This window comes from Nannospalax galili, unplaced genomic scaffold (assembly GCF_000622305.1).
Source record: "Nannospalax galili isolate Female #2095 unplaced genomic scaffold, S.galili_v1.0 scaffold3748, whole genome shotgun sequence".
NCBI classification, from domain to species: Eukaryota; Metazoa; Chordata; class Mammalia; order Rodentia; family Spalacidae; genus Nannospalax; species Nannospalax galili.
The window spans coordinates 61,459-76,220 of NW_008357318.1; the positions used below are offsets into that span (position 1 = coordinate 61,459).

At 44.0% G+C, this 14,762-nt stretch overlaps 1 pseudogene; it reads left to right on the forward strand.

The window, feature by feature from the left end:
- Window positions 1–6,188: 6,188 nt before the first annotated feature.
- Window positions 6,189–12,143, forward strand: LOC103751588 (annotated as a pseudogene).
- Window positions 12,144–14,762: the final 2,619 nt, after the last annotated feature.

Consider the following 14,762-nt stretch of genomic DNA (forward strand, 5'->3'; position numbering starts at 1 on the left):
TATTGCAAGAGTGGAGCGGTTGGAATTGGGAACCTGTGAACTTCCACCTCTGGTCTTTCTGATTTTTACATTTTGACTTAATTTCAAAGAAAGCAGAGTTAAAAACAACGTGATTAGAACAAGTTTCTGTGCCTGTGTGTGTCTGTCGGTCCCTCTGACCTTCTGTCTCTCTGTCCCTCTCTTCCTCCCCACTCCATCCTTTCTTCCCTCTATCCTCCTTCCTGTCCCCCTCCCTCTCTCTCCTTCCTTCCTATACTGCCATAAAGTATAGTTTATTCAAGTCATGAGAAACCTAGGAAAGCTGAGAGCGACATAAATGATGCACTTAGACGGAATGTACTTACTGGGTGGAAGAGTCGGGAGGGGTTCAAGGGCTGGTGCTTCACTGACAACAGGGGCCGCAGGGGTTTCAACACCAGAATTTGCTGAGACAGCTGAAATTAGGAGGAAAAGCTCCAGATGATTACTCAGGATTGCACCCACCCACCCAGGATTGCACATACACCCTTATCCTAAATTCATCAATTGGGTCATACCCTTTGCCTAGTTACTTCTGGCCTCGTCTTTCCTGCTTCAGCACTTCCTGGGGCATAAGGAGTATTTACAGTGGACTGAAGGACAGGTAGCTAGTTTGTGCCAGGCATGAGCACAAAAATCACACTGCCATACTCCTACTCACAAATCTGCTACCCAGAAGTAGTAAGAAATCCCTCAGCCAACAGCATGGAGGGTCAATTCCAATAAGGGAAACAAACATCATTCAGGGGTAAGATGTCTATACCATTACACAAACCAAACTATAGAGCCCTGCTTCTCTTTACCCTCGTAGAATCCAGTTCTGCACCCTACTCGGATATACTCCTAAAGCCCTCATTCCACAATCCCTTCAGAACTACAGTCTGTTTCTTCAGTTCAGTGACAAGTGTGCTCTTTCTGCACATGAGCTACATGTTCAGGCTTCTGACTTATGATAGACTTTCCATGACTTCACATTTAATACTCGAGCCACGATATCCGAACTCATGGCCTTGTGCCTGCTGTATACAAAATAAATGATGCCTAGATTTTCTATGTGTCCATGTCACAGCTTAATTTTCTACATATATGTGAAGAACAAATAGATATCTACATCCAAAATGGACTTTCCCATCATTAATGCAGCTTTCCCTGCTTTTACTAAAACTTTCTTATAACTTAGAATATCTGCGTGGAAGTAAGTGGGCGTGAGGTTGGGAAGGGAAAATGGTCATGGCAGGAAAGTGATGAAGGGAAATCGGGCTCACCATCACTGGACGTAGAAGTAATAGTTGGTGCTGTGACTTCTGAAGTAAAAGAAGAAAAACAAGACAGAAGATCTTGAGCAACATTGTGACAGGATGAGACAATATGAGCAATATTACAGACATTCACGACTGGAAAGCCTTAGTCCTGAACAGACAGATGTACAAATAAAAGACCTTAGACTCCCGGTAGGTGGTTTGTTTTGCTTTCTGAGATCTTTAATTGCTTTCTTAATCATATCTTCTTGCCATGTCAATACACTTGAGTGCCAAATTTAGAACAGAGAAAAGACAAGACAGTATTAGATATCCAAATGTAGTCACCTCCACCTACAGTGGACTGTCAAACGGAGGTAAGTGCTGGGAACCAGATTCAGTCGGTGAACACCTAGTCACACAAGCCTGAATGCCTCAGCTAGATCGTAAGGGGAGGGAGAAAACTGACAGTTGCAAGTTTTCTCAGGCCTCCACATTTGTGCTGTGGCATGCATGAGCCCCTGATACACACACATACACACACACACACACACACACACACACACACACACACACACACATAACACCACCACCCCCACCACCAATAATAATAATAATAATAATAATAATGAAAACAAATGAAAATTATCTAAATTGTATAATGCAGCTGGAATTAGGTATAGGTACTAGGACAGCATGTGCCAACATCTATGAACGTTTGAACATCTATGCATACTTACTCTGTGGGACCATGCATGTGCCAAAAGTAAGGATCTTTATAGACTGCATTCTGAATTTGAATTTAAGGAAGAATCTTTACTTACGACAAGAGACCATCAGTGCAGAAACCCCAAGTAACACAAGGAGGGCCAGGAGCTTCATGACGATGACTGGAAGGGCAGAAAGCACACACAACCAATCTCCAACACCGGGACAAGAAAGGAGCTGTTAGCAGGATTGCACACTGGCATTATATGTGTAGAGTGCACCAATCAGGAGCTGCCAGAATTCAAGGCAATAAGAGGACAGATTATGACACAAAGCAAATGAGAACAACGACACAGCCAGAGGCCATTCAGAAAGGTCAAGACCACAAATGTTTGTCAAATCCTCCTTTCTGAAGAGACAGGTTTCAAGTCAAGCTTTTTCCAAAATAAATATTCTCTGGGCTTGCTCTTCCCTGAGATACAGACTTTCCCTATGTCTAAGTTCCTTTGACAAGATGATGATGTCCAGCACCATTCTTCCTGATTCACTCACTACTTACAGATATCAGAAGTACAAACTTCTACGTGTCCAGCTTCATGTCTTCTTCTGACGTGTAATCAGGCAGAGCAGCTGGATCTGAGTTCTAACCATCCAGAGCGTCCAGGCTGTGCATTCTCCAAACAATAGTGCACCTCCTGTGCAGTCGGTGGAGGTCCTCTGATCGCAAGAGTTTAAGACCACTTCTGCCTCAAAGACCAAATTCAAATTCCCAGCATTTTAGCTCTTCTTGTATAAAAAATTCACAACATAACTATCAAGAGATTGATTTAAAATTTGTTACTGGCCGTATCCACTGAGTCAAATCATTCATTAAACTTTTGTTTTCTTTTCCTTTGTTTTGTTTTTGGCACAGAAGCTCATGTAGTCAAAGCTAGTCTTGAACTTCTGATCCTCCTGCTTCTGCTCCCTGAGTGCTGAGATTACAGGTATACGCCACCACTTTAGGACTTAACCCATGTTGGTAGAGCATTATTATTTGCCAGGCCCAATGACAGGTGTTAGAATTATAGTAGAGAACAAAGCACACATAAACTCCAAGCTGAACATTCTTTTAAAGAAATTAGTACATTACAGAGTGAAGAAATAAAGAGGGACTGGAAGGAAAAAGCAGTGTAGCGTTTATAAAATAACAACTGCTCATCATGGCTGCAGAGACAGCTCAGCGGTTAATAGCACTGACTGCTCGGGCATAGGACCCGGGTTCAAATTCCCAGCTCGCACTGGCAGCTAACAACTGTCCGTAACTCCAGTATCAGGGGATCCAACGACCTCCCCTGATATCTGAGGACACTGCACAAGTGCAGCTATACACTTGCAGGCAATGCTCTCATGCACGAAATAAAAATAGTAAAATAGAAATAATTTAAACGTCTCGTCAGAACCATATGTAGGTCATGAAAACAGGAAAATGACTGTAGAAGGAGAGGACGTGATCTAAAGAGAGGATGAGGAGGAACGGAGGGAAACGGAATGCTTGTGTCATAAAAGCAGACGTGGGGACCGGGAGGCAGAAGAGTAGAGATCAGCAGGAAGGAGACACAGAAGGACAGCGGAGGAGGTGGCAAATGAGAGCAAAGCACAGGGGCTGGAGAGACAGCTCAGTGGTTAAAGCACAGGCTGCTCTTCTGGAGGACCCCAAAGGTTCAGCTTTCAGGGGCCACACGGCTCCTAACAACCATCCCAAACTGGAGTTCCAGGAGAGCCAATACCCTGTCCTGGCCTCCATGAGTACTGCAAACACAGTGCAGTGCACTTACATATATGCAAGCAGAACACACGAGTTTATAAAATAAAATTAATTAACAAATATTTTTCAGAAAAGTATTTATTGGTTTGAAAAGTATTTATTGGTTTTGAGCAGAATGAAGAGAAGTCTACTCATTTATATCCCCTAATGCTATTCCGGTAAGTACTATTCCTTTAGAACTTTTCTTTTCAGTCATTTTTTTGCAGTTTTTACACAATATATTTTGATGGTATTTAGATCCCCTCCAATATCTGCCCTCTTCTTATTGCCCCCACCCAATTTAATGTGTTCTTTTATGTATCTAATAAGTCCTCTAGAGTCTAATTTGTGTCCCTTAATATGTGTTAATCCACTCGATTATGGTTGATCTAGCAGGCACCCATGCTTGAAGGAGACTGTCCTCTGCCCCTCCCATCAGCCATCTGTTGCCACAATTCCCCTAGGTAAGGCTGTAGCCTCTTACACACTTCCTCACGTCTATGCTGGGATGTTTATCTGGTTTGCGCTTGCATAGGACTTGTGTATGCTGCCACAATTGTTGTGAGTTCTGACCAGTGAGTAACTGACCGGCTGTCATTAAAACTCTGTTTCCGCGTGGTCACCCACCACCTCTGAATTTTGCAGTCTTTCTGCCTGCTCTTCGAAAATGATCCCTGAGCCTTGGGAGGCAGAAGTTTGATAGAGGTGCACTACTCTGGTGTAAGTGATCTGTAGCCTCTTATTCTCTACGAGTTGGTTAGTTTTGGTTGTCTGTGTTAACCAACATCTGCTGCATGAGAGAACTTCTCTGGTGAGAGGTGAGAGATGTATCAACCTATATTTGTAAAAATAAGTCATTAAGAGTCAGTTTAATATGATAACTATTTAGTAGAAAACTAATATTAGGTTCTCCCCTATATCCTATAACCTATCTAGGCTCGGATTCCTAAGCTTGATATCAATGTCAGGTTTGTGCTCCATCTTAGGAGGTAAACCTTGATTAAAGAGTGGTTGGTTACTCCCATATTTGTGCCACTATTGCAACAGTGGGCATCTCTTGCCAGGCCAGTTGTTACTGTGGTTCACAGGATTCACAGCTGGGTAAGTTGGATTATCTTTTGTTCCTTCTGGTACCATGTATAGCACCTTCTAGTATTGTGAACACAAGCCATCTTTATTTCTCCTTGCTTGTTCTACAGTGCATATATGAAGGTTCTTGCTCTGAAGTTCTGGTTTGTAACTAAGAGAAGGGGCAATGGCCAGTATTGTTTGAGGGTCTATAGGACACCTGATCAACAGCTTCTACAGAGTGATTCCATTCCTGGCAATGAGGGTATTTTTCTTATATTAGCCTTTGCTGTCTAGAAGGACAATGTCCACATATTAAAGGATAACTCCTTTTAGTCTCTTTTTATGATGTATATGTATATACTTTAAGAATCTTCTATAGTGGAAAGTTTCCACACGGCTTTTCTAAAGGCTTTTAGTTACTTATTTCCTCTCCATATTCCATCCTCTGCCCTGGTCACCCGTTCTCCACCCGATTTAACCCATTTAGCCCTTCTTAGACTAATACTCCCCTTTCCTCCTGCATATCGCTGCCACAAAAGAAATTTGTGATTAAAAATCAAGAGCAAAGTATAGGACTTCTGGAAAGATAGAGGATTAGACTCCCCTTCCATGTAATCCATGAACTAAAACAGGATAGTGAAGAGTTGTCTCTATTCCTCCAAGGAACTGAAAATGAAGGGAACAAGGTGGGAATCCCCAAAGAAGCAGGGAAGATGGCTGTGAACAGGCGCCCAGCTGCACCACACCGCATGGGTGCTGACAAGAGAGGTTATCCTTCTCCCACCACCCAAAATTCCTCCCCACCCCCCACCTCCGCCCCCTGGTGCTTCAGATACCACAAACTGAAGGGAGATGAACTAGGATCTGGAGATAACCAGGACCTGGATCACCAAAGGCCAAAAGAAGCAAGATCAGTGCAGGCTGAGGAGATGGTGGCTAAAGTGTCACGTGGGGGCCTGGAGCTGAGCTTCTCTGCAGTACCCAGGAAACACCATGAGAAGGAGCAGGAGTGCAGGAACTTTAAAGCACACTGAGAGGCCCAGCACAGATCGTGCCAAAACCTTGTAATTGCCACATGGAAATTGGCCTGTGGAAACCACAGAAGCGGGTGCTGAATGAACTTAACTCTGGTTGTATGACCTTATCCAGCCAAAAAGATAAATGTCACGGTATAGTCATATCAGCACTTTGGACTTAGTAATCCATGGAAGGGAAGTGTTACCATGCAGCACATGCGGAAAAATAATAAGTAGAAATTTCAACGAAAGGAAATTCCATCCTGGGCGTTGGGAAAAACTCCAGGAAGGCCTGCTGAAAACCGAGCCGAAACTCAAGGGAACCGAATCATGATTTGTTTGAGCGTCAGCATGGCAGCAGAAGCCCAGAACTCTGGTTTGCAAGTTTCAACTACAGCCACAAACTGCACCAGCTCCCTAGTGCAGTTTGATATTTGAAGTAACATCGGCAGGGGGTGAATTCAAAATTCAGCCTACAGAAAACAACATGCTGTGGGTTCTACAGTGTTTTTTCACTGTTAGCTTTATCTTCATTTCTCTCTTATTTTTTACCTATTTTAACTCTTCACTCCTGTGTACGATCTCTTAATGGTCTTGTTTTAGTTTTCCTTTGTTCAGGTGGATTTCATGATTGCTCCAGATGCTTCTAGACCTATTCTACTGTGCATGCTCTACTGTTCTTCCCACACACAACTCAAACACATCGTCTCTCATTTCTAATTCATTTCCTCTCTTTCTCTCCCTCATCTATCTGTGTCAAAGATTCTAATAAAATACACGAAATAGAAAGGGAAGGAACACTATCAAAGTCTTTTACAATTTTTTATTCATTTTTTTATGTGTATGAGTTTTTGTCTACGTGAGGTCTGACTACAAAGTAGTCTTCAGTGAGAAGATTATTGTTCCAAGTTCCTACATGAAAATAATCAAGGACAACTCAAGTAAATAGCTTAATGATACACATTAGGACCTTAGAAAAACAGTAACAAGACATACCTAAAAGAGTTGATGGAAAGAAATAATAAAATCAGGACATAAATCAATAAAGTAGAAATTTTTCTAAATGTAACAACTAAACAAAAGAACTGGGTTAGAAACAAGATTGACAAACCATTAGCCAAAGTATCCAAGAGGAAGAGAGCTAAGATGCAGCTTAGTAAGATTGATACAGAGAAGGAGGCATCACAACAGTTAGAACAAAAGTGAGACCATCATTTTGGTCATATCTTCAAAAGTGATTCCAGGAAGTTTGAAATGTGAAAGACATATTTTAATTTCTAGGCAAATATGCCCTACTGAAATTTGACGAAAAGACTATAACTTTTAAAGATCTATAGGAAACAATACAAAAAACATACCTTCAACTATAAAAGCTCCACACCTATATCAATTTGCTGCTGTATTCTCGCAGACTTGTAAGAAGATCAATCTTCCTCACCCTATTTCATAAAATAGAAAGGGAAGGAATACTACCAAAGTCTTATTAACTTTTTATTTATTTTCATTTTATATGTTTGAGTGTTTGCCTGCGTGTATGTAATCACATCACATGTGTGCAAACCTGCTGTGGCCCGAAGAGGAAATCAGATCCCCTGGAACTGGAGTTACAGACAGCTCTACCCAACAAGTAGGTGCTGAGAACCAATATAAGGTCCTCTTCAAGAGCAGCCAGTGCTCTCTGCTACTGAACAATCTCTCCAGCCCCAATAAGGGAAGCAATAAATTATTATTATTTTATATGTATGGGTATTTTGCCTGCATGTATGTAATTGTACTTGTGTCATGCAGTACCCATAACAGCCAGAATCAGTTCCCACCGAGGCAGCTGTGATTTAAATGGAAAATCTCAAATGCCTTTTCAAGTGTGTTGCTAAATAGTACTGCTCTCAAAGCTTGTATTCGGCTCCTTCTTTCCTTTTTTTCTCCTTTGATGATATTTTCTACTTATTATTTGAAAATTTCCTGCTTTTACCATGTATTTTAATCACATCCATCGATCCTTTCTTCCCTCCAACTCTCCCTAGTGCCCCAACCCACCTCCCTCCATCTTCATGTCTTCCATTATGATTATTGATAACCCAGAGTTCAATTAGTGTTACCAATGTGTGCATGAGTATGGCATACCCACTGAGGAGTAAGCGATATCTCCAAAGAATACTGACTCTCCCTCCCCCGGTCACCATCCATTGTCAACAACTCTTCCACCAAAATGAGGTCTCAGAGGCCCCTGGTCCATTCATGTTGGAATTTTTACTGGCTTGATATTGTGCAAGTCTTGTGCAGGTAACCACAGTTGCTGTAAGTTGATGCATACAACAGCCGTATCATATCCAGAGGTTAGAATTTCACAGCTGTCTTCTTCATCCACCTGCTCTTACATTCTCATCCAAGTGGAAAAAGAGAAGTCAGACCAACTGCTGATTCTCTCTACAAGCATCACTTCATTCCACAATGGAAAGCTGTTTCCAGCCACTGGAATTACAAGGAATGTGGCTGATGAGGGGAAACACTACATGGTGGTTATCCCTTTGGCGTTTGCCAACACACCGCCTCATCCCTGCCAACGTGACAGTGAGTTGAATCACACATAGACAGATATTGTTCCAGCCAGTATGCCTTTGATTTGCTGAATGACACGGATCCTGGCCATCACGTGAGTACTGAATATTCTACTCAGAAGATGATATATCTAAAATTCAGTGCTACTCCCTTAGTAACTCTGCTACTGGAATGCATTTGACAGGATCTGGACTGTATACAACCAGCAGCAGTCTCTGATAGTGTGTATACTACTCTCATCTTCCCGCATCTCCTGGTTATCACTGTGGTTGCATACACCATCACAGTTTGAAGTAGGAACTGTCAAGGGCCAGCCTTATCTGCCATTTGAGTTTGTTTTGGGCCATAACTCTTTCTTTAGCCTTTGGTTTGTTTTTTTCAATTAATTCCTTGAGAATGAATTTTGATGTTCATTCCCCTCCCCCAACTACTGCCAGATCCACCCCTCTTCACTACCCACCCAACACAGTATACTCATTTTTAAAAACTCAGTGAGTTCAACTTGTGCTGCCCATATACTCTTGGGTATGTGACCATGCACTGGCATTGGTTCACCTACCAGGGGCCACAGCCTTAAAGAAAACTGACTCCCCCTGTCCCTGAAACTACAAATGGATAATAGCTCCTCAGCTAGGGACGAGACGTCATGTACTGTGCCCGCTTTAGTCCATACTAGGATTATTCTGGCTTTAGATTGCATGGTTTTTCTGCATGTTATTACTACCTGTTCTGTCCAGAAAATACTGCTTTCTCTAGTCATCTACCACCTCTGGCTCTTACAATCTTTTAGCCACTTTTGTGATGATCCTTGAGCCTTTGGTTAAGATGTCCCACTTAGAGCTGAGAATTATGAAGTCTCTTATTCTCTGCACCTTGACCAGTCATGGGCTTCTGTGTTAATTACAATCTGCCAAAAGCATCTTCTCCAATGAGAGTTGAGAGATCTGCAAATCCATGAGTATAATTACATCATTAGGAGTCACTTTAATACTATGTTCATTTAACAGTCTATGTGATAGTATGTACTCTCCTAGGGCCTAGGACCTGTCTCCCACATGTTCTTGGCCCCAATAACAGTGCCAGATTTTGGTTTCATCTTGCAAAGGAGGCCATAAAAGCAATTAAATAGTGGTTGGTTAGTCTCACGACGTCGTTACCATTATTGTACTACTGGGCATATTTGTCCTGGAAGTCGTTATTGCATGTCACATGTTCACAGCTGATTAAGCAGGTGATTGTTTTTTGTCTCCAGTTGTGAGCACAGTGTCAGACAGAACCATGAAAGCTATCCAGTAGGGATGTGGCTTCCAGATCAGTACCAGCTTGGTTTCTCCATGTTCTGTGACTCAAGTATGTGGCATCTTCAACAATAGGGTCTTACCATCAAGTTCTGGAGGGTGACCGAGAGCAACGGCAGTAGGCTACAATGTTTAGGAGAATGCTTATTCACTGCTTGTGGGATTATAAACTGGCGAATCTACTACGGGAATCAGTGTGTAGGTTCCTCAAAAAGATGGAAGTAGATCTACCACATAATCCAGCCGTACAAGTCTTAGGCATATACCCAAAGCACTGACACAGTATCCTACTGCAGATGTTCTTGCACATCCATGTTCACAGAAGCTCTGTTCACATTACCTAGGAAATGCAAATCGCCTACACGTCCATGAACTGATGAATGGATAATGAAAATGTGGTACATTTACAAATGGACTGTTATTCAGCTATAAGGAAAAATGAGCCTGGCCCTGCCTCCAGCCAGCATACCACAGTGAATTTCATTCCTACCATTTCTGTGAGACCCTCCAGGGACAGTTCCCATGAGAGAAGCATCTACGAGGAAGGTCCAACTCCTGAGAATCAGGCAGCAGCAGAAACAGAGAAGCAGATACAGTGGCCTGAGGCCAGATGTAGTCAATGGCTGAGGTGATGTTGGATGAGACTGATGGAGTAACAGGCATCAGGGAACTACACAAATCCCCAGAGCCATCTTTTGTACGGAAAACACCCCAGAGCTCTGTCTCCATGATCTGGCTCTGGACCAGCTGAGTCTTGAGCCAGAGTTCAAGGAGGGACTAGCTCTATGAAGTCCCAAGGCTGAGTCCATCCAACAGCTTCCTACCTGTGTTCCTAAGCTCTGCATTGGGAACCTGACTTCTCAAATCTGGGGGAGGATGAAGACCAGGACACTGTGGAAGCTGGTCCCACTCTCACCGCCCAGCTCTCTGGAGGCCCACTGCCTACAACATCACTTCCCCCACCCATCTAAGGATCCTACCCACCACCTCTACCTCCACCTCTGTTTACCCATTTTCCACACTCATCACACGAGGACCGAGACCTCCTCACCAAAAGGAAAACAGTAAAACTTTTCTGGTGGGAACTAAAGCTGTCTGGAGGCCCTGGGCACTCTGGGAGCCACTTTGGACCTTGTCAACCTTACCCCCTGGGCCTCCCTAGAGCCTGTGTCAGTGAACACAGGCCATTAGGAGCATTTTTATTACTCCCAGGAAAGGATTCCTCCTCTCGAAGAAAGGTCGTGAAGGCTGCAGTACAATGTCCACAGTGCTAATCTCCAAGCACAATATGCCATAAACACTTGCCTAACGTTCTTCCATTTGTGCATGTCATTAGGCTGCCCTGCTCAACTTGGTAAGTTTGCTGTCAGTAAGGACAGCATTGATACCCTGCTGACATTGATGCTCACGGAGGAAGAGCAGCAGGATCAAGGAAACCCAGCTGGTCTGTCCTGATACACCTCCCCGCCCAGATGATAATTTCCTGATGACCCCTGCCTCCATTGGAAGCCTAGCTGCATGCTTACAACTCTGGGCTTTCAAACTGGACTATGACAGCATGGGACTCGGAAATTGAAGAGCCACCGTTTGACCTGATGGTGGACATGGAGCCGCTGGTGCTCAATGGCGCTTTCTTCGGCACTCTGGCCATCCTGTTGGCTGTGGGTTCCTTCTGTAATGGCTCCCAAAGCAGTGATTTTGAGCTGAGTTACCCAAAGAATGTGTCAGAAGTGAAGAACCCTGTGTGCCAGCAATCACCCAGGTCTGTGGAGCATGAGCTGGCCCCAGTTCTGTGCCAGCCTCACCCACTTCCTAGTTCCCGCCGTGTTGCCATGCTAAGGGTGGCACACCTTCAAGTCTTCAATAGGTTCCATGGCTTCCTGCTCTACCTGGGCCACACTGCATAGGCAGCCCAGGAAGTGGGCATCATGCAGTTCTGACACACATGGAGAGAGTTTGCATTGGAGTACCACACTTCCAGAATACGTACTGCAGCAGCAACAGAAGCAGGCTACACACCATAGCAAAACAAGACCTGAAGATGCCAGAAGTTCCCAGGTGTGGCTGGAGAGGGCCCCAGAAACCTGTCTGTCCCAAAGGCTGTGATCAGGGGACCAGGCCGGGGTGACACTGACATGGTGCCAGCCTGAAAAGTCGGCTTACTAGCAGACCTGAGGCCACTACACACAGCCGCCAGGACAGAGGCATGGTCCAGAGCAGCTCTCCTGTCACACACACAGCAGCAGGGCTCTCCACTGGATCCCCTGAGGAGTCCTCCGGCTCCAGTTTACCCAGTGACACATCAGATGAGCTAATGGACCTGCTGGTGCAGTCATTCACCAAGAGTAGTCCTAGAGCCTTAGCTGCTCCCAAAAGGAAGTTCTCTGGTGGCAATCGCAGGACATTTAAGAGCAGGCTAGGAGATCACCTGATGCAGTCACTGGGTTAAGCACCTAAGGTGCTTATAACCCCAAACACTACAGGCTCTTGCCGTTGCTCTTAGTTAATTTAATCAAAGCTCCTAGCCTGGAGTTGTGAGGGGGTTACCACCAGGAAACGATGCTGGATCCCAGCATGCAGTGCAAGAGACTATAGAGGAAGAAAGACATGAGTCATAAGTCTGGTTGCAGAATCCTGTGGCCAGGAGCATCTTAGGCAGTATTAGACATGTGCACGAGTGTATACACGTAAATGTATCCATATGTGAGCTCTCTAACTCAGAGAAAAATACGGTTTCCTAGCTTTAAAAAAGAAGAATGAAATCCAGAGATAAATGAACAGAGCTAGTAACAACCACTCTGGAGGAGGGAAGAGACCAGAAAGCAAAGGTGGGTGTCCTCTCAATTGTGGGTGCTAGCTTTGCGTCCTGCAATACGTGTGGGTTATTTGGAAGATCCATACAGACCAGGAAATTAATGAGGGGGCGTAGGGGTGACTTTCAAGGGAGGAGAAGTGGAGCGCGGTGGAATAAAGGAGCAAAGGAGACTAAGGAACAGGAAATGTAAAATAGGGAGAAGGATGGAGGGCAGAGCAGAGAAGGGAATTCGGACGGAAAACTGACAGTAAAGGCCTTTTGAAAAAGTCGTATGGAAACCTACTACTGTAGAAGCTTCCTGTATGCATAAAAGGTAGTTTAATGAAGTCACCCTATAAGGGGCAACTGTGCTCCTACCAGACACCACAGACTAACAAATAAAAAGCCCAGTGCTAAGAATGGGTTACCACTTTGCAGTTTGTCAGTGATGTACCATAGCCCCAAACACTACACGCTACTGCCATTGTGCTTGGAAACCTCAGACCTTGATAGACTTGGGTTTGGGCTTCACTTTTGGAAACTGTGTTTAAGCTTCAGTGCTTTCACCTTGGATCACCATTGTGTGAATGGAGAGGACGTCAGATTCCTGTGGATCGCAACACGCCGCCTGAGACAGGGTTCAGGTTCATGCAAGTAAAAGTTCAACTTTCCCCAACACCCACCCCGCTAAGTGGGATGAAAGGAGAAGCAAAGTACACCGAAATCAGACTATATTCAGTAAGCTACAAACATTTAAAACTGTTTATAACCACCTTAGTGATTCAAAATTATGTCATGTGTACTTCTAAGCTTTAGACTCATTTATTGTTCCAACTTGTTGAATTTTTAGATGTTAAAGAAAGTACTAAAACAGTATTTTCATTTGTTGAAGCACTAATAGGATATTTTGATAGTCTAATTTTAATTAATTACATTTGCTCTTTGGCAAGAATATGCATCTCTAAAACACATTCTGGTTTCTCACACCCTACCACACATACCATGTCTCACCTCCCTCCCATGTCTGCTCCTCCCTACAAGTCTCTTTCCCACATTCATATCTTTTTGTTCTGTTTTGTGACCCACTGATTGTAATCAGGTTTGCCTGAGTGACTATAGGTTTGGAACGATCCTCTGGAGCCTAGTGGACTCTCCACTGGGCACAGAGAGAAGACTGTGACTCTCCTCCTCACCCTCAGAATCCATCTGTAGCAAATAGTTCAACAGGGATGTGGAAAGGCCCATGCCCCCCTCTTGACCCATCATTAACTGTTGACAGTCTGGGTCCTGTGCAGGCCACCAGAGTTGCTATGAGATCATGTGTGTAATAGCTGTGTCATATCCCGAAGACAGCATTTCACAACCCTCTGTCTTCTGGCTCTCACATTCTTTCCACTTCCACTCATTGGTGTTCCATGGGCTGTAGGAGTGGGCCAAGAATGTTTGCATCAACTGTCTCATTCTCAGCACTAGAGCAGCCATGAATCTCTGTATTTCCTGCCGTTTACCATAGTGAGAGTCTTCTCTGAGTAAGGCTCACAGTAGCATCTGCCTATGCTCAGAAACACATATATTTGGCAGGCCTTTTGAGGCCATGTCAATTTAGCTAGACAACAGTAGGAAGTTCCCTTCTGAGGTCTATAGACTCCCCAGCCATGAGCTTTCACCGAGTTTACAGTAGAGGACATGTATTCCTTCCTGTGAGTGGGGCCCAATCCTATCTGAGCACAGCTACCCCCAAGAGTGCCTTTGCTGCACTAGTAGATGCATCTTACTAACAGGTTGGCTTTCCAAAAGCTCCAGAGTCCTGGACCATCATTTGATAATCAGGAAAATGTGTCCTAAGGAAGAAAAAATCGTTCTGCTGCAGAACCTTAGGACTTAGGGAAAGTAACTGCTAATCGACCTCATCATTGCCATCCTTTTCTCAGTCCATGATCGCCCAAATCACAGTTTCATATCTATTAGCTGTTTTTGCTAATCATTTTATCCTTTTTTTTTCTTTTTGAAATAGGATCTCCCCATACCCACAGCTGGCTGGGTACTGTCCATGTCGACCAGGCTGTCCTCAGTCTCACAGAGATTCACCGACCCCTGCCTCCTGAGTGCTAGAATTAAAGTCGTGCACTATCATCCCTGGCTTTTTTTTTTTTTTAATTGTGATGTCACTATGTGCCTATGCTGGGCTCAAATTCATGACTGTCCTCCTGCCTCAGTCTCTCAAGTGCTGGACTACAGGCTTATGTCAACATACCCAGCTTGACTCTCACCAAA